Source organism: Ambystoma mexicanum, chromosome 7q (assembly GCF_040938575.1).
Source record: "Ambystoma mexicanum isolate Mex_15411 chromosome 7q, UKY_AmexF1_1, whole genome shotgun sequence".
Classification (NCBI taxonomy): Eukaryota; Metazoa; Chordata; class Amphibia; order Caudata; family Ambystomatidae; genus Ambystoma; species Ambystoma mexicanum.
The window spans coordinates 678793260-678818670 of record NC_090941.1 but is presented as its reverse complement, the minus strand read 5'-3'; positions in this window follow the sequence as shown (position 1 = coordinate 678818670).

Below are 25411 nucleotides of genomic sequence, written 5' to 3'. Positions count from 1 at the left end.
CAGTCAAACTGCAAACTTCCCCCACAACCACGATCACCCTCCACCCCATATATAGACCCCGAAGCCCCCTGGGGTCTTTGAAGAAGACATCACATCCCACATCACCGAAAATTCCAAACCATCAGCAAAAATCATGATCCTTGGGGACTTCAACCTCGGTTACCAGGACCCAAACGATGCACATGCTGCATCCCTAGCCAATGTCCTAACTGAACATGACTTCACTAAACTCATTGTACTCCCCACCCACAAAAAGGGCAGAACCCTTGACTGGGTAGCAACCTACAATTGCAATACAACCTGCAAAGACCTCCAACCTCTGGCATGGACTGATCATCACATGATCCCTCTTGAGGTCAACACCAATCAGGTGCTGCCCAATAAATACCCCCCGGCACCAGCCTGTCCCACCAGGAATAAACGCAACATCACTGCTGAAGCCCTACTACCATTGGTCCTACCCACCCTCAATGCTCTCCCAGCCAACGCTGACTTAAACCAGCTGATTGACACCTTCAATGACTCCATGGCTAAGGCAATGGATACCGTTGCACCCCTGAAAATACGCAAAGACAAACCTAAAGCTCATCTGAACTCGTGGTACAGCCCTGAGCTCAAATTACTCAGAAAAGAGAAAGCCAAGGCACAACACACTTGGAAAACTAACCCCTCCGCAGAAAACAAATCCAATCTCAAAAACGTATCCTCACTTTACAAAAGCGAGATAATTCGCACCAAAAAAGATGTATACAACACCAGGATTGTTCAGGCAGGCTCCTCCACCAAAGAATTATTTAAAATTCTGAAGGAACTAGAAAACCCTATTTCACCTCCAGACACCTGTCTGAAAGACAAATCCTGGTGCACCAGCATCCAAAAACGCCCTCAACAATAAAATCTCAGGACTCCAAACCAAAATTGATGACAAATGCCAACAACTCTCCAATAACAAGGTCACCAACCCTAGCCTACCCATGCCTAACAATACTAGTTCGGGCTTCTCGTTTAAGAAAGTCACCATTACGGAAGTCCAAAAAATCATCACTTCCTTGAAACCTTCAAACTGCAAAGGAGACAGTAGCCCCGCCCAGATCATAAAAGATGCAGCTAGAGAGCTCTCCCCCTTCATCACCAAACTTATCAACCTATCCTTCACCAATAACTCGATCCCTAGCAACCTTAAACAATCATGGGTTCTCCCACTCCTGAAAAAACAATCCCTCGACCCAGCCATACCCACCATCTACAGGCCCATCACCACAGTCCCCTTCCTACTAAAAATCCTGGACAGAGTTGCCTACATCCAAATTCAGGAATACTTGGAATCCAACCAACTGCCAGGAATACGTCAATCTGGCTTCAGACCTCAACATGGAACGGAAACCGCCCTTGTTGATCTCAAAAGCCAGATTGATGAAATTAAAGACAAAGGCAATGCCGCAATCCTACTCCTCCTAGACCTCTCGGCGGCCTTTGACCTGCTCAGCCATGAAATCCTTTGTAGCCACTTAGCCACCGCAGCCCACTTCTCCTCCTCTGCCATCACATGGATACAATCCTTCATGGCAAACAGACCCATGCAGGTTTTCTCAACAACAGCTGCAGTAGACCCCATCCCATGCGGGGTCCCACAGGGATCCTGTGTATCCCCCACTTTGTACAATATATTTACAAAGCCTCTATTTGACCAACTGGACCATCTGGGTCTCACCTACACAAATTACGCTGATGACACCCAGATACTCCTCACCATCACAGGCAATTACCAAGCAGACGTCGCCCGGGTCAACGAAATATTCTCCATCATTCAGGCATGGATGGCCTTGCATGGCCTCTGCCTGAATGATGAGAAGATAGAGCTCCTCATCGTCGGCTCTCCCAACACCCTAACTAAACTCAATCCTAGCTACAATAACATCACGATCGATGGTCACACCATCCCCGTTGCCAAAAGCGTGAAAACCCTTGGCTTCTATCTGGATGCCAACACCAACCTCTCCAAACACACCAATATGACCGCCTCAGCCGGTGCTTACACCGGCAAGCTCATTAGGGCCAGTAGACCATTCCTATCACCCAACACCTGAGCCCTCATACAATCCAAATTGGATTACTGCAACAGCCTGTACATAGGTGCTAACCAATCCATACTTAACAAGCTGCAGGTACTACAAATTAGCCCTCAACATTCCTAGACAAGAGCATATCTCCGCTACTAGGAAAGCCTGCAAGTGGCTCTCAATACGCCATAAAATTGATTTAAAAACCATCTGCCTCACGTACAAGTCCCTCAATCACCTAGCACCACCATACCTAGCTAACAAATTCACCATGAAACCTGCTACCAGATCCACCAGATCCTCCAACACTCTGTTTGACAGTGCCAAGATTCCACCTAATAAGAGCTGGAGGGGCAAGCTTCACAGTACTTGCCCCCAACTCTGGAACACCCTACCTCTCAACATCAAAACTATCAAGTCCTTCCAGATCTTCAGGAAGCAGGTCATCAGCTGGCTCCTAAACAAAGAGTAGCCCCACTAACACCAGACCTCACACCCCTTGCGCGGTAACTGGCTCATGTACTGTATGTATATTGTAACTGTATATTGATAAATGTATATATATGTATGTATTATAAGTATGCACGAAGTATGCAACACAAAGATACTTCTCAATGCTGTAACCGTATTCTTAAGCGCCCTTCTACCCCTGGGTTTGGAGCGCTATAAAAATAAAATAAACAAACAAACAAACAAGAAAGAACAGAAGAAAAGTGGACAGGATAACTAGTCATGCTTAACATGGGACAACTTGCTATCTCTGGTGAAGTAATAGAAATCTGGTATAAGGGTGTTTAGTCGGGTATTACCTAATGTGAAATTACTGTTAGATTGCAGTGCTAGTACACTACAGAGAAAGGATCAAAAATGGGGCGGGTATGCAGAAAGCTGCACAACCATCAAAAACGTGTCTGCATGCTGAAACATCACCTTCATGCGGAAAACCAGCTCCTCCCATTCTGTGAATGAGGCAAGCTGAGACACCTGTTTGTGTGCACACCTTTACTCTGTTTCTCTGCTGACTTCTTTTTGTAGGCTATTGCACACAGATGAATAGAGGGAGGGGCTTGCCTTCAGAACTCTTTGTTCTCGTTTGTTTTAAAGTTTGTTTGGACTTGGAACTACAGTTCCCATCGACCCCGGCACATTTAATCACATATCCAGGGTCGCGTTAGGGGGCACGGCATTCTGCCTGTTCTGTAGGTAGGCTGCTCTACATTTACTTGTTTATTTTTGTACTGTGAGCGTATTCATACATTCTTCGAACAACTTGTTCTGCTCGTGTGTTGTGAACAAAAACTTCTCGCCACTCTGGTGCTGATTTGTACATTTCCATGGAGAATGGTCCACAAAGTATTATTTGAAAAGCGCTGCGATTGTCGCGCGCTGTCAATATGGACTTTAATGTGTGATGAGGTTCCACCAGAAGTTTGTTGAAGATCACTACCGGAAAGTGAAGGGCTGCTTTTTGACCAAACCGCTCTCTCAGATGGATATGTTGAACATACTATAGTTAAGCCTCAGGCTCAGACATTTTCTATGGAATCTTTGGATCAGTTTAATAAAGCCCCGGATCAGTTCTTAGCCTGTCCAGCTGCTCTCTTGCTCTCTGACCTGATGAGCAGAGGCCTCACAAGCTTTCTTGATTGAGGATTAATTCAATTTGGGACCCCTCCGATTTGTATGAGACTGGATTGACAGCCTCCATACTGTCTGGCCCCAATCCACATACTGGCGGCTGAATGTTTGGTGTGCATGCTTGCATGAGACCTGCCGTGGTCCTTGATTGGACCAATGCTGGTGTGCATAAGTGGGATAGATCTTGCCTTTGGAAGGCTGAGTCTGAACACTCACCTGATTTTGTATAAGAAGAGGAGTCCTAAAGCCATGCCCTAGAGAGCCTCGAAGAAACCCTGCAAGGAGCCAAGTATCCTGCATTGCTGAAGATGAGTGAAGAGGCTGTGGACCCATGTGAAGAAGGCCTGGCGACCAACTTCTGCTGCTGTCCTAGAAGAGCCCTGTCTGGCAAGAGATCTTTAGAAGTCCTTTGTTGGAGCTTCGACCCTGGGACTAGAGGGAACATCCATTTCAGATGTCTGCTTGGTGTCCTGCGAACCAGATCTATCGGAAGTGCCCCAGAGCCAATATGTGGCTGACCAGCTCGAGGTTTGCGCTACCGCATTGCAGACGTGGTTTCGCATTTGGCCGGAACTTTGGGGACTGCCAGCTTGTCCTTCCGAGGTCGTCTCTGTGGAATTTCTGCATTCCATCATCCAAGAGAACTGAAATGAGAGGCTGACCCTGACCATGACAGCTGTGTTCCCTCCCGTCGCTGTTCAATGGTGATAATCGCCAGTAGCTGCTTTCCCACATCCAGTAAGATTGAGATTCTCCTCATCGGTACACCTGCTCCCTCCTTTCCTCTCTCTCTGGCTGCCTATCCAGGGCCCGCTTTCTGCTCCTTCCTGTGAGGCTAAAAAGCTTGGTGTCATCTTTGACTCCACCCTTTCCTTCTCTCCTCACATCTCTGACGTCTCTAAGAAGTCACACTAGCAGCTGCACCTCCTCAGAGTATTTCTGCCTTTTCTCACTTCCCCCCAGAAGCTCACTGTCTCCAGAGCCCTGGTCCTCTCTAGGCTGGACTATTGCAACAACCTCTTTCTAAATCTGCCTGTCTCTAGTCTTCGATCTATACAACTTATCCAGAGCAGGACTACAAGACTTGTCCTTGGCCTCAAGCCCAGGGACCATATCCCTCCAGCTCTGAAATCTCGACTTCAAGACCCTTTGCATCGTCTACAGTGCTTTCTGGGTCCTGGGACCTCATTCCCTCCAACTCTCTCTTCCTAAACATCTTTCTTCTCGAGCCCTGCGCTCATCCACCTCCAACTCCCTGAGTGTCAGACGCTTCTCTAAGCAGAGAGCAGAGAGGGGGGGTATATCTCTTTCCTCAGCTGGGGCCTCCCTCTGGAACAGATTCTCTCAAACTTGAGCAGAATCACCTCCGGTTCCGGAAGCAACTCAAGACCTTCCTTTTCGCTTCTGCTTTCTCGCTTCTTCTACCTTGGTGATGTCCCCAACTGCTCTGCACAATGGTCACCTGGCCACCCACTGAAATCCAAGTCCAGGCTCCTGCATGTCCAGTTGCCTTTGCACTGCCTCCGGGCGCACCCAGCACTTAAAGGTATGTACCTGCAACCCTACAGTCCCCTGTCTCTCTGCACTTATGAGCCGCCCTCTGGCAGCACTTATTGAGTTTCCTGCCTGTTTCCATCCCCCCCTCGCACTTCTCCCGCACTCGATGAATGGCACAAGGCCTAGTAAAATTGTTGTTTTGTCCTCCATCCGTCTCCTGCTTCTTGCCCTGTCGCGCCTAGAAACAACTGTGTGCAAGTGTGTTATTAATGACTTAAATCATATCAGTCATGTGCTGAGAGAAGGGCTGCACCTAAGTGAGCTGCATTCATCAACTATAACATGTTGCACCAGCATCTGTGGCTGACGGGGGATCTGCTTGAACCTGCAACTCCTGGGCACCAAGGTCTGGAAGAAACAGTGGGTAACGCAACCTCTGACAACCCTCTGAAGACCTGCCAAGTCACAAGAAAAAACAGAGTATGGGGGTGAGTTACAGTGTTACTTACCTGAACCCCATATTTCCCCTTTTAAAAGTGTGTTAACTTTTAAAATCTTTATTATAGTTTAGCTTTGCCATAGCTTGTTCGCGCAAGCACTTTGAAAACTGGGGACAGTTTTATTCATTGGAACAGTTACCTGACTTCTAAAACTGCTGTTCCATCCACAAGACCCTCCTCTTAACTTTTTCCTGCCTTACAAAACTACTTGGAACTTTGTGAACTTTTAGGACACAAGGACCCAGTCAACTTAGGGTTGGACTTGTAAAGTTAGCATTGTTAGTCTTGGGTACTGCCATTACAAATCTAACCATACTTTTCCTTTTCAGTATTGTGTGGTGGGGGTGTGACGAATCAACTTCCGGGGCACCAGTGGTCCAGGGATGAATATCAGTTTCTAAACCATCAATCAACCCCACACCTCTAGTACACCAGAAGGGATCTGAACAGATTGGAATACAAGTGAATTATAGGACCTCCTTGTCCAACTTTTGGTAACGTGGATGGAATGGCAGGCTTATCTCTGCAAGGTCGTGGATCGTTGGTTAGTTGCAACACAGCGAAAATACAATTATTACCCAATGATAAAAGGGACTGTCCAGTCAAGGTTATATACAAATATCTACTTTATTCTTACTACAACAGATTGTTCTAGCACACTACAAAATACAACCCACCCTGTAAAGGAACACGTAGGACAGACCGTTTCACAAAGGAAAGGGAAGTGCCCTGGATACTGACAGGAGGGTAGTTGGTAACGTAATCAGTCTTACAGTTCAAGGCTATTCAGTTTCAGCACTAAGGGGGCAAAGGGTCGTAACTGTCTCTAGGGGCCTTTGGAGAAGGACCAGGGGGGGCAGAACCACAATGTACCTGGTGCTGAAGAAGTTCTTGGTGCTCAAAAGCATTGAGGTGGTTCCAGGGTGCTTTGCAGCCCCTGAAACAGAGTTAGTGGCGGGAGACAGCTTCGGGTACTAGGCGGCAGGCAGTTCAGCAAGCGAGGCTGGGTGGATGTCTGCAGGCTGTCTGGCGTGGTGGCTCGGGGTTAAGAATCGTTGTCTCTGTGCTGGTTAGCGGATCTGGAATGTTGGTCGAGGCCTCTCGGATGGCTCTGGTGACTGCGGCGTGACAACAGTCACTGATGCAGCCGGATGTTGTTCGAGGACTCGACTGTCTTGAAAATATCCTTAAAAGATGGACGCTGGATGATGCTTGTGTGGCACTCCTCCTAGCTTCTTTGTAGGGCTTGTGTCGTTTCAAGGTGGATGGCCCAAAGCTAAGGAAAGTGTTTGCAGGCAACGGCCTTGTCCTTAGTTCATTTCCCACCTAGGAAGCTAGCTGGCAGAACCTAGCAGTACATGCTGTGTGCTGGCTGGTTACCAGTTCTGGAGCTATGAACAGGTCCTCTGAGTCCGGTTTCTCACTCTGTACCCTGGGAGATGTTTAGGGGAGGGATCTGCTTCCTTCTTGTAACTCCTGGCCTTCCTTCACTGGCGGAAGATGTAAGGTAGACTGTACCTTCAGCTCGGGTCCAAATGAGTTCTTCTTGTTACTCCTTTCGAAGTCTTCAGATGATCTGCTAAGTAAGGGGTTCTGCGCTCTTTTAAAGCCAAATGGGCCCCAGTGATTGGTGCAGGCTAACCCTACCTTAATGAACCAATCCTGGGGCCCCACCAACAATCTTATGTTATGCATGACGTCAGGACCAAAGTGCTCTGCAACAGGACCGACTAAGGGGTGACCATATATAGCTAAGTCCCACCCATCTCCGTGTCTGTTGTAGATCAAAGTGTCTCTCTCATTATCTGAGCCCTCTGTGATTCTTGATTAAAGTGCAGGGTTCCCTTGAAGTTTGTGCTGGGAGCAGACTTCCTGTCTCCCCCAAACCACATACTTCTCCCCTCAGAAAGGGGTCAGCTCTGCAGGGGTTTGCCTACGGTAAATAGTGGACCCAGACATGCATTTCACTGACTTTCATACAGAGGGGTGGTAACTAGCTTCAAGTTGAAACATTGCATACCAAAGGGGTGTTAATCCCACCCTTCCTGTTGTCTATTCCGGCAACCAAGCCATTCAGGCTTGCTTCAATTATCTCTCTGTATGCAGTGCCTCCAGACAGAAGACAAAGGAAAGTAGATCCATGGAGCCTTTCATATTTAAATTAGGCTGCCCATGCTGAAGGAAGGTGAGCCTTCCCCCCTCCTTGAGATGCTTTGATGTACCCAGGCTGTCACATTCCAGCTGAATATGACAGGGGAAGACGGCACCAGTGCGGGAAGCAGCTGGACTGTGTGCGGAATGGCCTCACACAGTAAACAAAGGTTGGTCTCCCATCATTCCTTTTCTTTATTAAAAATTTTAAAAAAGCCAAGTCGAGCACACTCTCCCCATGCGCATGGCTGAATTCCTCACAGGGGGTATTGTGGTTTTATTTCCTGGCTATTGGGACTGTATATATGTATTTTATTATTAAAGAAATTTTGGGCACACCTTATTACTGCGCAAAAAAACAGTATGCAGAGCTTGTTCGCAATTTTTGGCAATTGTTAATATGAAGGCTATCTTCAAAAAATATAAAAATGAGTATTTAGAATTGCAAGGTTGGTTATGTTTTATTGATGGCCCTTCTATGATGACACGTATTTCGGCAAGGTGCCTTTCTCAAATCAGGGCATTTCCGTATAAGCATAAGAATTTAACACAAAATAGAGGAAAAGTGGTGAAGCAAAATCATAAAAAACAAAAGTAATAAATAAAATAAAACATGGGGCAGGCTGAGTAATGATAGATCCAAAATTAAAGTATGAATAAGAAATATGCACATTCCATTTAGAAAACAGTGAGAGGCGTCATGTTCAAAGAATGCAACAAGGTAACATAACATTGTAGTAAACCCAAAGCAATGGTAAAAAGAAATATCATATACATACATGGGTAGGTGTGGAATTCACATCATTCCAAATAATATGACAGAGAAAAAACGGAGGAGGGGGGGGGGTATGGTAGGGAAAAGACAAGATTGCACAAGTTAACAGTTAGTTTTTGGTGATTGATATCATTTTATACATTAGGAAAAATAGGTTGTATATCAAATGTTTCTTACCCTGCGGTATGAGTGTTACGTTACAAGGAATGTAACTGTAGAATGTTACTGGGATAAATCCCACTGAAAAGGAAGAGGGAGAAGACAAGACAGGAGGAGGAGAAGAGCAGGGGGTAGGAGGGGGGAGAGAAAAGTGTTTGTGGAAGATGTAAAAATGGTACCGTACTTCAAATACACTGTTAGTCAAAACGATCTCTAGCTCTATACTTGGAAGGGGCATGCGCCCGTGTGCTTTGTGATTGAACTGCATAATAGTTGTGAAACCAGTGATATCAAGTCCTGTTAGGGGCGCAATGCCGGTGCTGCAATTGTGAGTAGGTTACAGTAGGAAATAGTCCAAATAAGATCTCTAACTCGAGATCAACTTAACATCACTGTCTGTCTAAATTGAAACGCTCAATTTTCGGATAAGGTCACGCGAGTAAAAATGGACCAATCTCAGATTGGTTTGCTAAGTGATGGGATAAATGGCTTACCTGCACTGAATGTCCTCATGCATCACGCGTCGGTCACAACTGTCCACGGAATACGTGTGGGCTAAGGAGTATCGGGATTTGCATGGAAACTGTAGTCCTTTCTCAGTTGTCATGCCACTGTCAAAAACGCTTTAGAAGACTACTTCAGGCTAACGAAAGCAGTAGCAGCCAGGGAAGCAGCCACAAAGACCAAATAAACAATCTGGTGATGAATCTATCAAGCACAGAACTTACAGACAACCAAATCAGTTTATTACATAGGGGCTTATCATTTGCACCAACATCCTATCTGGAACCAGTACAAGTGCATATAGGCCTCTTCAAGTTTGTCAGGAAATAAAAAAATGATTTGCGACCCAAGCAGGCAAACAGTTTAAAGAAAAAGACCGAGCAACCATCAGCGAAGTAACTATTGAGGACTTGGGAAACATACATCTTCTCAGATCACTACAAGAATCAGAGAATTTTCCAATGCACCAAACGCTACACGAACTAGATATTCTTCCAATTGGTTTAATACAGAAAGAACTCAGACCGAAGTCAACATTTTTGCCACAATTGGCCCCTGATAACATGCTAGATGTATTTTATGAATCAGTTACACAGGACTTACACAAGACTCAAGACAAAAAAGGGAAAGGAATCAAAAATAAAAAAGGAAAGCAAGAGAATCTAACATCACAAGAAAAAAGTGCACTTTGTCGCCTCAAAACAAACAAGGAATTAGTCATCATGGAAGCCGACAAGGGCGGCAATATAATTGTGATGAACAGACAAGATTATGTAAAAATGGCTCAACAACACCCGGATACACCGAACTGTTACGGGATACTGCCCTCCAATCCAATAACAACAATCGTCACAGACCTTAGCAATCTTATCCAATGGTGGCACCGCCAAAGGCGCATCTCAGATGAAGAAACATGTTTTGTACTTGTTTCCAAACCGACTCTTCCTACTATCTACTTCCTTCCAAAGGTACACAAGCCTTATGTCAGTATCCCGGAAGGAAGGCCTATTCTCAGTGGTATAGACTGGGCTACTGAACCACTAGCAGAATATATTGACAACGTATTGAGACCCAAAGTAGAAGGAGTACAGGCATACTTGAAAGAAACCACTTCAGCCATACATATTGTGTAAAACATCACATGGCTCCCAACGTACTATCTGGCAACCTGGGACGTCAAAAGGCCCTATACACATCCATCGGCCATGACCTTGCACTTGACACAATAAACTATATTTTTAAAAAATAATCTGCATCCCATTTTCCCTATGTGTGTATGATCAAAGAAATGCTTATGGCAACTCTGGAAAATAATATTTTCATATTTGAGAACCAATTTTACAAACAAAAAGAGGCATCGCAATGGGCGTAAAATACGCACCAGCATTGGCAAACTTGGTGATGGGAATGTTCGAGGACTTACAGGTTTACACAACAGACCAATACAAAAATAATGTTTTCAAATGGACTCTCTACATTGACAATGTTTTCTTTATTTGGGACGGATCACTACATGAGTTGGAAGACTTCAGACTCAAAATCAATTACAACAATTGGGGCATAGAATTTATAGGCACTAGCAGCAAAACTGAGATCAATTTCTTAGACTTGACAATCTTTGTATTTGGAAATCAACTGAGAACCAAAACATATCGCAAAGAAACTGAAGTGAACTCTACACTGTTTGCCACCAGCTGCCACCATGAACCTGTGATTAGAAAAATTCCGAAAGGAGAAGTTATAAGTGCAAGAAGAAACTGCGCATACCCAGAACGCTTTCAGGAAGAATGCAATCTCCTGTCAAGCAGATTCAAGGCCAGAGGCTACCCACCTAAACGCATACAGGCAGCCTGTATCAAAGCACAACAAACACCAAGAATATCAACTTTAACACAAAAAGACAAACCTAAACAGGACAATAAAGTACAATTCATCACAACATATTGTACAAACACCCGTGAATTGAGAAAGATCCTGAAGAGAAACTGGTATTTGCTCAAGCTTGACCCCCACATAGGGGACTTCATTTATGATCATCCTTCCATCATTTATAGAAGAGCCAGGACCCTTCGAACAAGTCTGTGCCCCTCTCTACTTACTACCATCAAAGACCAAAGACAAAGTTAAGAGCTGGCTGGAAGAACCCAAGCCAGATTTCCGAAAATGCGGCACCTGCTCAATGTGCAAGTATGCAACAACCAACACAGACTTCTTTAAAGATTTGAATGGTAACCGCATTAATATTCAGGAACAAATCAAATGTCGAACCAAATACGTGATCTACGATATCATATGCATATGTCAGTAGATCTATATCGGGAGCACCATCCGAGAGTTACGGACAAGAATTAGAGACCATTTCTCAGCTATCTGTAGTCAAGACAAGAATCTACCTCTAGCCGATCATTGGCAAAAAATACACCAGTTACATGATAAGAAGGACATTAGATTTATAGGCCTAAAAAAGGTTCCTCTGGGACCCAGTGGGGGAAACCAAGAACTTCTTCTATGGCAAGAAGAGGCTTTGCCTCTTCAAAAGCACAGAAAAAGGCCTGAACACAGATAATGAAATGGCATATTTTCTATGAAACATCACTGACTTATCCAGTCCCCAATGGGAATAATCACGTAACATCTGTAAATGACATAGTAACCTGTACCACACGTCCATGAACAATAATGTGTAATGATGTCACGAAGTACCCAATTCGACCTATGTTTTCGATACTCCCATCATTTATGAACAGTTGAATTGTATGGATGTAATATTTACTTAATGAACAAGTAGCAAAGTGTAATGCGGCTAAAAAGTACAAATTTCAACCTATTTCATGACACTTCCATGATATATTATCAGTAAAATTCCCCCTGGCATACATACCGGGAGACACTACATTTACCAGGAGACATAATGTTAGTAGGTCACCTGACCACTGCCTCGATCCAGGAGTATTACCTTAACACTCAGATTCCCCCCTTTTGAGATTAATACCCCATTTACTTGAATTAATCACATGCACAACTTAGAATGCAGTAGCACAGCGATTCACAAAGCCGGCATTAATAATACCGATTATCAGTACAATATGCAAATTTGGTCCTACATATTGCTTCCCAATCACTTTCCATACTTAGTTACCCAAAACATGGGCGCCAGTTTTTGACAGTGGCATGACAACCGACAAAGGACCACAGTTTCCATGCAAATCCCGATACTCCTTAGCCCACACGTATTCCGTGGACAGTTATGACCGATGCTTGATGCATGAGGACATTCAGTGCAGGTAAGCCCCCCGGGGGCCCATTTATCCAATCACTTAGCGAACCAATCTGAGATTGGTTCGTTTTTACTCGCGTGACCTTATCCGAAAATTGAGCGTTTCAATTTAGACAGACAGTGATGTTCAGTTGATCTCGAGTTAGAGATCTTATTTGGACTATTTCCTACCATAAGCTACTCACAATTGCAGCACCGGCATTACACCCCTAACAGGACTTGATATCACTGGTTTCACAACTATTATGCAGTTCAATCACAAAGCACACGGGCACACGCCCATTCCAAGTATAGAGCTAGAGATCGTTTTGACTAACAGTGTATTTGAAGTACGGTACCATTTTTACATGTTCCACGAACACTTTTCGCTCCCCCCTCCTACTCCCTGCTCTTCTCCTCCTCCTGCCTGGTCTCCTCTTCCTTTTCAGTGGGATTTATCCCAGTAACATTCAACAGTTACAATCCTTGTAACGTAACATTCATACCGCAGGGTAAGAAACATTTGATATACAACCTATTTTTCCTAATGTATAAAATGATATCAATCACCAAAAACTGTTAACTTGTGCAATCTTGTCTTTTCCCTACCATTCCTCCCCTTAGCCCCCCGCCCCCTCCGTTTTTGCTCTGTCCTATTATTTGGAATGATGTGAATTCCACACCTACCCATGTATGTATATGATATTTCTTTTTACCATTGCTTTGGGTTTACTACAATTTTATGTTACCTTGTTGCATTCTTTGAACATGACGCCTCTCAAACGTTTGCGAAATGGAATGTGCATATTTCTTATTCATACTTTAATTTTGGATCTATCATTACTCAACCGGCTCCATGTTTTATTTTATTTATTACTTTTGTTTTTTATGATTATGCTTCAACACTTGTCCTCTATTTTGTGTTAAATTCTTATGCTTATACAGAAATGCCCTGATTTGAGAAAGGCACCTTGCTGAAACACGTGTCATCATAGAAGGGCCATCAATAAAACTTAACCCACCTTGCAATTCTAAATGTTCATTGTTATATTTTTTGAAGATAGCCTTCATATTAACAGTTGCCAACAATTGCGAACAAGCTCAGCATACTGTTTTTTGGCGCAGTAATAAGGTGTGCCCAAAATTTCTTTCTCAAACTTGACAAACGGAGTTAGGGAACTCAAAGTCTCCGTTACTTTTTGGCACACCAATGCGACTCGTCAACTTAGCATTAATCAGGTCGCAGAGGTTTTCAAGTGATATCACCCAAAAAGTTCCTTACTCATTTTCTGTATTTTATTATTAGTTTGTGTGATAGTACTACCTTCTTATAAACATTTGTACTGTGTTAACTTGGCCATAAATAAAGATCATGTTTTATAACTGCCTGCCTAATTGTAATCCTTGATTACTTACCTTGTGGACTCATTGTGGACCCTCGACCAGGCTCACCCCTTCCTGAGACTTAGCCTTGACCACTCTCCATGCTACCTTGATTGGTTTGGCTACATCTCCCAGAGTTGTCCCTGTTCACTAATTAGGTTGGCCTCCTATACATCTGTCCACCAGGCACGGTATAGAAATCCAGTCCTAACAATTACATCCTCTAGAAAACCTATTTTGGCGAGGAACACCAGGAAAGTCACTCCTGAAGCCTTTGTGGCCCTTGTTCTGCCTCGGCTAGAAAAATGACCACTGGCTACACAGATCTTGCTAAACAATTCAAACGGGTTGCTAAAGAAGCCTTCAACTTTCTAGCAGCATTACGTACCATAACGCCTAAAAATAGTACCAAAACGAATTCCTGGTTTAATGATGATATTATTTCTTACAGGAAACAGAAACGTGTGCGAGAGCTCCTGTAGCAGAAAAATCCTTGTGCTATTACTTTGGTGTCTTAGAGAGATGCTATCAAAGACGATAAGAAAGCTATTTTGGAGGCTAAACTGGCGAGTTATACTAAGTAAATTACAGCCATTATGTGGTGCATAATCAATCAAATTCTAAGGAAATATTTACTATTTACAGGAATTAGAAGGCAAATCGCCCAGTAATTATAATGTTGAAATTGATCAGAATTGGTGTCAATCCATACAAGATGAATTTGTTCAAAAAACCTGCCGTCATCAAAACTCTATCAGGGCCCAACTCTCGTGGTTAGAGAAGTCTCCGGTAACAATAGCAGGGCCCCTGTCAGTCCAAGAAGTGTCTGACTCCAACTAGTCTTTGTTCTCCTTTAGGCAAGTCCCAGAAACTGGGGTGACTGACATTATAAAAAACATGAAACCAACCTTTTGTCAGGGAGATGTATACCCTGCTCATCTTTTTAAAAGCTCCTTGGATTCTCTACTTCCCTGGATAACTAAAAATATTAATACTTCATTTCTGGAAGCTCGAATACCTGATGTTCTTAAAGAAGCATTGATAAACGCCCCTTCTTAAAAAAGAAAACCTAGATCCTTCCATACAAGCTAATATTTGGCCCATAACATATGATATGATAGGTTATTTATAATGCGCTTAATACCCAGAGGTTTCTAAGCACGGACCCGGGGATCGAACCTGTGTTGCTCCGTGTCCTCTTGCTTCCAAGGCGAGCACGTTGCCTCTAAGCTATCCTCCCGAGACTGTGCTCTTCCTATTAAAAACTGTGTATAGGGTTGCATATTGCTAATTGTCTAAAGTTTGACCAGCATGTAAAGACTCTTGGAGTCTATTTGGATTCTCAACTCTACTTCAATAAACATGGGGCCAATCTTAGATCTTCGTGCTCTTATATGTCCAAACCTCTCTGGCAGTTTCACCCATACTTTTCAGAAAAAACGAGGGCACTTGTAGCCTCAGCAACTATAAATGCAAAGTTGGACTATTGCAATAGGCTACTGATGGGCTCATCCAAAAGCAAATGTTAAGAAACTTCAAGTTACGCAGAATGGCGCTGTATGTGCAGTCTGCGGTTTAATGGAACAAGCTCATGTGACGGAAGCTCATTGCAATCTTCACTGGTTACCGGTTCAACATAAGATACAGCATAAGGCCCTCACAATTGTATAGAAGTGTCGTATTACCATGAATTAACCGAATTAGAAATGTTGGAGTGAGAAAAAGCAAAGGTCATTTGAACGAAAATGACTTTTGGTTTTCACTCCCCCAAACATTTCTGATAACCTCTGATTTTCCTCCCACCCCCTTACATACCTGTGGACGGCACACATCCTTGTGTACCACCATCTCCTGCATCTCTCTGTGACTTCCGTGCATGGGAACTGATGTTGCAGTGTCCTCCTTTTTTCTTTCTTTTTTTTCTAACTTTATTATATCAGGAGCGGGGGACACCCCTGCAACCTTTGAGGCCATTATAATGAACAAGGGTGCGGGGGACACCCCCTCAACCCCCGCTCCCGTTGTTCACTATAAAGGCACTGAATGGTACATTTATTCAAAGTTTTCGACAGTTTTTTTTCCTTGCACAGCCGAAATTCGAACAAATTTATCATTCGATTTCTTTTTTTTTTAATTACATCTGCGGATACCCAAGTATCGGGTCGGAAAGGCACCACATTATCTTGTTAACCACATTAAGAATACCGCTCACAGGAGAACTTTGAGAGCCATTAAAAGTCTTCTCCTGGATCAACCACGTTTTGCTTCGTCAACATTCCCCCTCTCATTAATCTCACATTAACAAACTACCAGATAAGCCTTTCCCTCTCCTCTGCCTCTATTCTCTCCGTTTCCAACCTTTCAGCTTCTACATATAGCAGTGTTCCTTCCTTGGGTACCCATGCGTTGCACACATCCTGCAAACTTTCCCCTGACTAAGCATACTGCTGCCGAGTGCATTTCAAATATATATCCCCCATCCTCTGCTAGCTCAACCCATTGTTCTTCATAATTCTTGGGATCTGGTGGGGGAGTGGTAATGGTGCCTGGGTGGTGAAGGCGTTGCTCTAATACAACCATGCATGGTTTGTCGGGATCATTTGTTCGCACTGCACTCTCTTTTGTACCACAAGATGGCCCTTGTACCCCAATTCAAACCCCATCATTGCATCACAACTGATGTACGTCGCATAGGGTACAAATCCACGTAGCTCGTTGGTGCAACCCTATACACAGGTGGCCTGCTCCATATGGGATGCCTAGTTATTGGGCCCAGATTCTCCTGTTAATCTTCCACGTGGGGTTATTCTCACTGCATCATTAGGCGCTGGGCTTCGTAATTGCCAATTTAAGGCTGCAACTTGTAGTATGCCTTATCTGTGGCCTAATGTGCACCTGGTACTCCAGACATGGGTGCAGAGTCTACTTTCGAGGTCATCCTATGTTACAAAACCGAGCTTGATCCCAGACACGTCAGCGCCATTCCAGTTCTTTCCACCCTGAGCTTTACATTCTTTATTCCCCGCCCCCCACCCCCCTCGCACCTCTCAGCACAAATCACATGGGCCTCGGATATTCTGCTGTGATCTTTATAACAAATGGATATTCTAACAGTTTTATGGTCGGGGGTCTTGGGGCTGGCTGGTACCTTGGAATGTTGGGGTCTTGGGACGCGGGCATCTGAACTCTATAACTTAGGATTTGGAATGATGTGGGTTAAAGGCTTGTGCCCTCTTTCTCGTGGGATAAATGCTAGCTGGGACCTCTTGGACCCCTCATGGCCTTGCAGGGTGCATTGTTTCAGGGTTACACATGCTGAGAGTGTGAGACAAGGAGAGGGTTAGGAATCCCCACGGACTTGGCGTCCCCACTACTATACAGGCTGCATCCCGCCCCTGAGTTCACACACATATATCTATGTACTGTGCCTGGGCCTGTGGTGCTGGCTATAGCGCAGCACCAGGCCTCGATTTCAAGATGGCTGCCATTTTCTAAGATGAGTTTCATGTCTAGTACAATCTACACCGAGGCTCACTATAACCTACCCCTAATTGCAGCTTTTATTGGCGCTGCCTCCCCCAAGCATCTACAACACAGTCTTAGACCTCTGCCGCATTCGAAACCTCTTGCGGGCCTGGGAAGATCGCTCCGCTTCCCAACACTATGCGCCACAGTCTTGCAAGCTTCCTTCATTGAGATTGGGAACATTGGCAGCACTACAATATTCGGGGCTTAAAAACGTTCCTGAATTGGCACAAGCAACCGCAGCGATTTTGCCCGAACCTACTCAGGAGCACATCGGGTAGAGGTCCCCTGAGAAATGTAAAAAAGGAATGGGTCAAAATGGTGCATTTTACCACACACATTTCAGAGAAATTTGGTAAAAGCCAATAGAATTTATAATCATCTCTGTAGGGAAACTCGTCAAATAATATGATGCCAGATCATCAACAGTGCATAGGAATATTTTGCACCACATTTTCTTTTTAGATGTGTTGAAAGAAAACCTTGAAGCCCTGTAACAATGTATGCTGACACTGGTACTGTAAAACACCTTTTCATGCTCCTCATGAGGCCTGGATCAACAAAATATGCCAGTATAGGCACTGTAAAATACATGTTCTTGCTGTGAGTGCCCAAAGAATAACATGAGATCTGCCACCTGTCACAGATACATATGCCAACGTTTCCCTCCTGGAATGCATCAAAAGCCCAGAGAATATCATAAGAACTGGCCCAACGAAGAAGAAATGTGTGTTATTATCTCAATACATATGCCAGCATTTCCTCTTGATCACGCTCTTAACCGCGTTCACATCACTCAGGCTACTTCCAAGGGGGGTTTTAAGTAATGGGTAATCCCTATTTTTTGTTAACGGGGGGTCTAATCTGGAGGAAGGGACAATCTATAAGGGAGAAAAGTGAAAAACAGATGGACTACCCCTCTCTTTTAGTCTTGTATGGATCTTACGTGAGAGTTAAAGGCAACCTAACTATGTCATTGGTTAGGAAGTCGCCGGCGGAGAAAAATTGCACTAATCACTCCAACTTGTAACAAAGGTTCTGTCTCTTTAATAGTTATAAAACATCTTTAAAAAGCATTTTTAAATTGATACTCAATCATATCACTCATTCTACATACATCTCATCTAACAGGGGAGTTCTAAAGTGAATATAAATCTTTGTAGGCATAACATTTCAGTCTGAATATGCATTTTTGACATGGGGAAAAAAACATTTGATTTTCCTTAAACAGTCGACATATGTTTCGGCCCGTTATGATATACCACTTTTGTCAACAGTGGTCACCAGACTAAGTATAAGGCCATCTTCAGGACACCAATTGCTTTGTAGTTGATCAATCTTGATCCCCTTTTAGTACATACACACATATGTCCACATCTTGTATTTATGTGACTAGAGTTCTGCGGTTTATCTCGCTGTCTGAGCTTGTTGTACTCAAATATTCTCGCGAAGGTAACTTGAGTTGCGCTCTGCGATGTTTGTGCCTTTTAGTCCGCAAAAGGCATGCGCTGGAAAGCTGACTTGTCTTCGGCATGGGCCCATGTACTAAAAGGGGATCAAGATTGATCAACTACAAAGCAATTGGTGTCCTGAAGATGGCCTTATACTTAGTCTGGTGACCACTGTTGACAAAAGTGGTATATCATAGCAGGCCGAAACATATGTCGACTGTTTAAGGAAAATCAAATGTTTTTTTCCCATGTCAAAAATGCATATTCAGACTGAAATGTTATGCCTACAAAGATTTATATTCACTTTAGAACTCCCCTGTTAGATGAGATGTATGTAGAATGAGTGATATGATTGAGTATCAATTTAAAAATGCTTTTTAAAGATGTTTTATAACTATTAAAGAGACAGAACCTTTGTTACAAGTTGGAGTGATTAGTGCAATTTTTCTCCGCCGGCGACTTCCTAACCAATGACATAGTTAGGTTGCCTTTAACTCTCACGTAAGATCCATACAAGACTAAAAGAGAGGGGTAGTCCATCTGTTTTTCACTTTCCTACTTCCAAGGGGGCCAGAGCAGACCCCTCTCTCTGCAGATCCAGTATTGAACCGGAAGATAAAACAGCTCATTGGGCAACTTTGCATTACACGGTCACTTACCTCCTCAGGGAAAAGTGATGTAGACACCCACTGTCGGAATTCTAATGTTCTCAGGCTGTCACATGTTGACATGTGAAATTCCGTTACCTCAGCAGAAAATGAACAGGAAGTCTTGAAAGCCTTACTGGAGGAAACATGATATCTAGGACTGTTTAGGGACACGAACAGTATCAGTGCCATGCCATGCACACATCCCGATGCATAATGCACGCATTACTCGCTGCAGCAATCTGCACTGTGTCTGAATGTGGCTTCCCTTTTGTATTTCCTTAGCCTCGGTAAGAGTGGTAGTACGGTGTATTTTGCACCAGATATGTAAATGGTCATACTGTAAGAGGGTTTTGCGTAATGACAGGGTTATGTCAAATCTAGCGACATGGGACTGCCACTGTCATGCTAATACATATGAGGTCATTTTTTCGCCTAATCATGCCCGCTAATGCCAGTATTGACACTGTTGGTGCACATACTCATTTTCACACACAAAGCAACTTATTCTGCCCCAGTGGCACTGCGGCACATGCACCAAAAGTGCATGTGCTTTATAGCCAGTAAACTCACTACTTGAGGTTACATTTTTGGTACTGTGTAATGACCAACTTACTTTAAAACACATTTCCATGATGCTTTTGACCCACGTCAGCCTCACTAAACCACTGTCTCCCGCATTACCACTTGACAGGGTAAAAAAAGAGCTCTAATGCTGAGACAAGTTGGGCTGCCCTCTCATTGAAACTTTGCAACAAAGCTCGGGGAGGTTAATAAATCAAGTCTTGGCATGTAAAAAATAATTTGAAAATATCTACTCGTCAGTCAATCCTGAAATATCCAAGCAAGCAGAAGCTGAATGCACCACCAAAACCCACAACAAAAAGTGCACTGGAAGCATACATTTGGGGGGTGTGTACACAGTGGTGAACGAGATCCATAGCCTGTGACTTTCTGTAGGGTACAGCATTCATGACAAAGGGGTCATTTTAAAATTATTGAATAGTGCACTACAAAGGACTGCAAAGTTCACTGCAGCTTGCACTTCAGTGCAAAATGTCCCATCTGCCCAATATTTGTTTTTTCTAAAACAGAGTGCCAACTTAATGGGTAAAACACAGGCACATTTGGGTTACCGGTTTACTTTTTCCCTCCACTTTGGGAAAAGTGTAAATGCCTCCCACAGCTCACCTTTGCGGGAGGCATTTACCATCTGGCAAAAGCTGACCAGTTCCATAGGAACCCATTGCGTTATCACCAGCATTCAAATCTCATGCAGGCGTTAATGCTACCTGATTTGCAGGGCGGATCTGTAAGGCTAGCAGACAAGCAAAATTCACTCCGGCTGACCTATCCGCCTTGAAAAGCCACCAAAATCCCCTTGATCGGGAAACTAGACGGTATCCATTAATGCCACTTTCTCAGTTGCTTTTCAAAGAACTAGGGATTTAGAAAATGACCCCTTATGTCTTTCTTCAGCTTAAGAATGTGAATAGTTGCGGTTTTACACCATGCACTCAGAGATGCTGCAGGTGACCATTTAAACAAAGCAAGCATTGGCGTCAAGGCCTGGCCTGCATGAAAAGTGAACCGATGTGAGGGTAGTTCTTATACCGCCTTCCCGCCTGCTGCTCATGCTGACTCTTGTGTTCTGTTCTTTCCTGCCAGTGCGCCGGCTGAAGTGAGAACAGGAGGGCCTGCATAGAGGCCCGGGCTGCGGAGCTGTAAAGAACCACACAACACGCGTTGTCTCTGTCGTGCCCATAACTGCCCTCATGTTTGGTGGGGCGGGCCGTTTATTCACTGGTGCCTTACGTTACCACGCTCGCGGGACGTAAGGCGTACACAGCATTCCTCCTTTTTCCCAACAGAATACAATAACACATAACCTTGGTAACTATGTTAACACATTAGCTTAACTCTTCTGTGCACTCTCGTCAAGCACAGTTTTCTTGGCCTCCCCCCAATGTCACTTTACCACTCTTAGCTTCTCTGGGGCCCTCAGTGCTGTCCTTAACGCATAATGCCCTGGCCTTGGCCCGTCCCCGGGCTGGTTCCCCGCTTAGGCTCACCTTCATCATTTTGAGACGCCTCCTCCGGTCCGTCGGGTGGTTCGTCTGACTCATACCTCAGGGACCTCTCCCTCGGGTTGATGGGTTGCAATCTCCGGTGGCGGCTCCGCTTCCTCCGAGGTCAGCTGGTCCTCATCAGTCCACATTTGTCAGGGCACCATTTTGAACCAAGGCGTTCCGGGTGATCAGTTGGTGCCCTCGTGCTGCCGTCACCATTGTCCCTTCCTTTCGGGTCACGGTCCAGGGTAGATGATCATACTGTGTTTCGAACTTGGTCTTCGTAGGGTTTTGCACCACCAGCACCTGGTCTCCGACTTGGTGTTCCGACTTCCGTGCATGCGTACTGATGCTCATGTGTTCATTTGCAGCCACTCTCCTTCATTGAGTGCGATCACTATCATAGGCGTCTATGCCCCTGCTTGGGTGATGGGGAATTGACGAGTTCATCAATGTCCCGTACATGATGTCTGCTGGTGGTAGCCCTGTGGAGCTGTGCGCCATTACCCAATAGTTTCGTAGGAATCGGTACAGATCCACTCTCCAGGGGCTGAAATGTGCTCTGGATAAACATAGCACCTTGTTGATGGTTCGCATGAACCTTTCCACATTGCCCTTTGCTTGTGCCACCTCAGCGTGATGTGCAGATCATCCAGGTACTTCTTAATCTCTGTACCGTGGAATGGCGGTCCATTGTCACTTTTGATGTGTCGTGGCAGGCCATGTGTGGCAAACGTCCTTTCCAGGGCCGGTATTACCATTTCTGCTGCTGTTGAGGATACAATCTCCACCTCTGGGTATCTGGAATGGTCTTCGACGGCCACCAGTAGATATGTCCCTTCCTGAACCTTGCAAAGTCGATGGTGATCGTGTCCCATCTTGAGGACCCCCGCTCTGTCGACTGTATGGGTTCAGGGTTCGGCTGTGCACCTGTTATTTGGCAAGGGAGACAGGTTGCTATGAGTTGCTCCACCTTGGTGTCAATGTGTGGGAACCACACTCGGTGTCGGATCCTGGATTTTGTTATGACTATTCCTTGGTGGCCTTTGTGGGACAACACCACAATTCTGTCCTGCAGACTGTTTGGGATCATGATCTGGGCCCCTGTCCGGATTAACCCCTCGCTGGTGACCGACAGGTCTTGTCGTATTGGGAACATGCCCGCGAGGAAGTCTCTGGCTGCAGTACATTGCGGAGGAAAGACTTCCACTTGCCTGATATGATGGTGTTCTTGATCAGGTCACAGCAGGGGTCGGTCTGGGTGGCCTCCACAATGACCTTGATGCTGAATGCTTTGTGTTTCATTGTGTACGATCTGGCATATGTGCCCTTCCGTTTCTTCAGCCTCATTCACTTCTCCTAGGGTGGCTGCCCTCGGGTGCCTGGATAGGAAGTCCTCTGGGTTGTCAGTGCCAGCTTGGTAGGCCAACTCGAAACCTTATTGTTGCAGGTGGAGCAACCACTTCCCTATTCTGGTGTGGGGGTGTGAAGATGACCCAGTGAATATTGTGATGAGGGGCGTGTGGTCTGTGTAGGCCCTGAATTTCCATCCATAGAGATAGATGTGGAAATTTGCGGCATCCCCACAACACTGCTATGACCTCCTTCTCGATGTGTGAGTATCGTTGCTCTGTCGGTGTTAAGGCGTGGGATACGTAGGCAATGGGCTTTGTTTCCCCTGTTTGATACACTTGAACGAGGATGGCCCAGAGGCCGACAGGCTGGTGTCGATATACAGGTCTGTTGTTAGTGTAGTGTCGTAGTAGGCCATTGTCGTCTCGGGTGAGAGGGATGTTTTGATGCGCTCAAACGCCTCCAGGCAGTCGGGGCACCAGACCCATTTGGTGTTTGATCTGGTGAGTTCTCTAAGTGGCTCGGACATCATAGCCAGGTTGGGGATTAACCTCCCGCAGTATGTCACCGTTCCCAAGAAGCTGCGTACCTCTGTGGGTGTTGTTGGGGGGAGGCCTCCTTTATGTCCAACTTTTTGTGGGTCGGCCGACACTCCCACACTGTTAAACACGTATCCGAAGAATGTGATCTCCTCCTTCAGGAACTTGCACATTTCCCTGTGAATGGTCAAACGGCGGTCTCTAACCTGCTGAGAACCATCTCGAGGCGATGCATGTGTTTGTGCTTGTCCCTGGCGTGGATGAGAATGTCATCACTGACGTACAGCACTCCCGGGATGCCCTGTATTACCTCCTGATTGGCCTGCTGGAAAACTCTGCCGCTAGGAGATGCCGAAGCTCAGTCTTTTACATCAGCGTAGGCCCAGGTGCGTGGAGAATGTAGTGATGTATCTTGAGTCACAATGTAGTTTTAGCTGATGGTACCCAGCATCGAGGTCAATTTTCGAGAGCACTTTCAACCCTGTAAGCTCCGTAATTATTTCATCCAGTGTGGGGGGTGATATGTCATTCACACTTGATTGCCGCATTTGGAAGGCGCATGTCGATGCAGATTCTCACTTTCCTCGGCTGCTTCGGCTTCTTTGTCACAACCATGGGAGACGCCCAAGGCGTTGGTCCTGTTACCTCTTCAATGATCCCTGCTTTTTCAAGTTCTCGCAGTTCCTTTTCAACCAGGTCCCTCATGTGGAATGGGGTCCTTCTGTGGCGTACTGCTCGGGGCTGTACTGACTGGTCGATGTGGAGCTTTCTAAGTTTTTCTTTTAGGCATCTTATGCCCTTGCAGATGCCCGGGTACTTCCCTAGGAGACTGGTGATGTCCGTTGAGTCTGCTACATCGCAGATGAAACGGATTAGTTCCAGATCTTCCATTGCATAGCCACTGAGTAGGCATGTGATTCCTGCATTGACGATGTATACCTATACTGGAGGACTCGATCACCCCTTGTTAGTGTTGTTCTGAAACGTCCCTCCACTGGTAGTGGGGTTTTCCATCCCTAGGCAAATAATAGTATGTCCGTTGGCTTGAGGCCAGGACGGGGACGCAGCTTTTGGAACACTGTTACCGGCATGACGTTTACTGATGCTCCAGTGTCAATCATCCTTTGCGTCTCCTTGCCCTGTATGGACACTAGGCATTTTCGTCTTCTTTGTCTCATCGCCGACTCTACACCTCTGTGGTCAAGTGCCAAGACCAAGTATACTTTCCTCCTCCTTCTCGTCTGTCCACTTTCCGCATTTTTCACTGAGTCACCATCGTCATCACCGGATTCGTCGGTTGACGAGTTGGCAGTTGTCTACGCGGTGGGTGTTGGCTTGTTTCTACTTTTTAGGGGTACTTTTGTCCTGTTGCGGTTGGGTTGGGGGTGTTGTGATTGCCCAGATGATCTGCAGACGCGAGCATAGTGGTCCTTCCGGCCACATGCTCCGCACATGGTACCTTGTGCAGGGCAGTTTTTTCTTCCGTGATGTGCACATCCACACCATCCACATTCTGTATGCCCTGGGATCCTTGATTGCCACTCTGGTGAGTTGTTTGTGTCATTGAATTCCTCCCTTTGTGGTTGGCGGTTGGCGATTTGAGCTATTGTCGCCGTCGTCGGCATCAGTTGGAGCTTCTGCAATGTGGTGCCCATATGTGCCGCCCTCGCGTGCGATAGTTGTCTTTGGCGCCCATATTCGAGGATCCTGGCTAGCGGAATACCTTTCTCGCTCAACACCATTCTGCGTAGTTTTTCGGAAGTGCATGCCATTAATGATTTGGCACCTGATCTCCTTCTCAATGTTGTATTCGCACAAGAGTGCAAGTTTCCTGAGTCTTTTGTGGTCGGCCTCGAGTGTTTCCTCCTCAATCTGAACCGTGGTGCAGAAGATGAAAGTTTCAT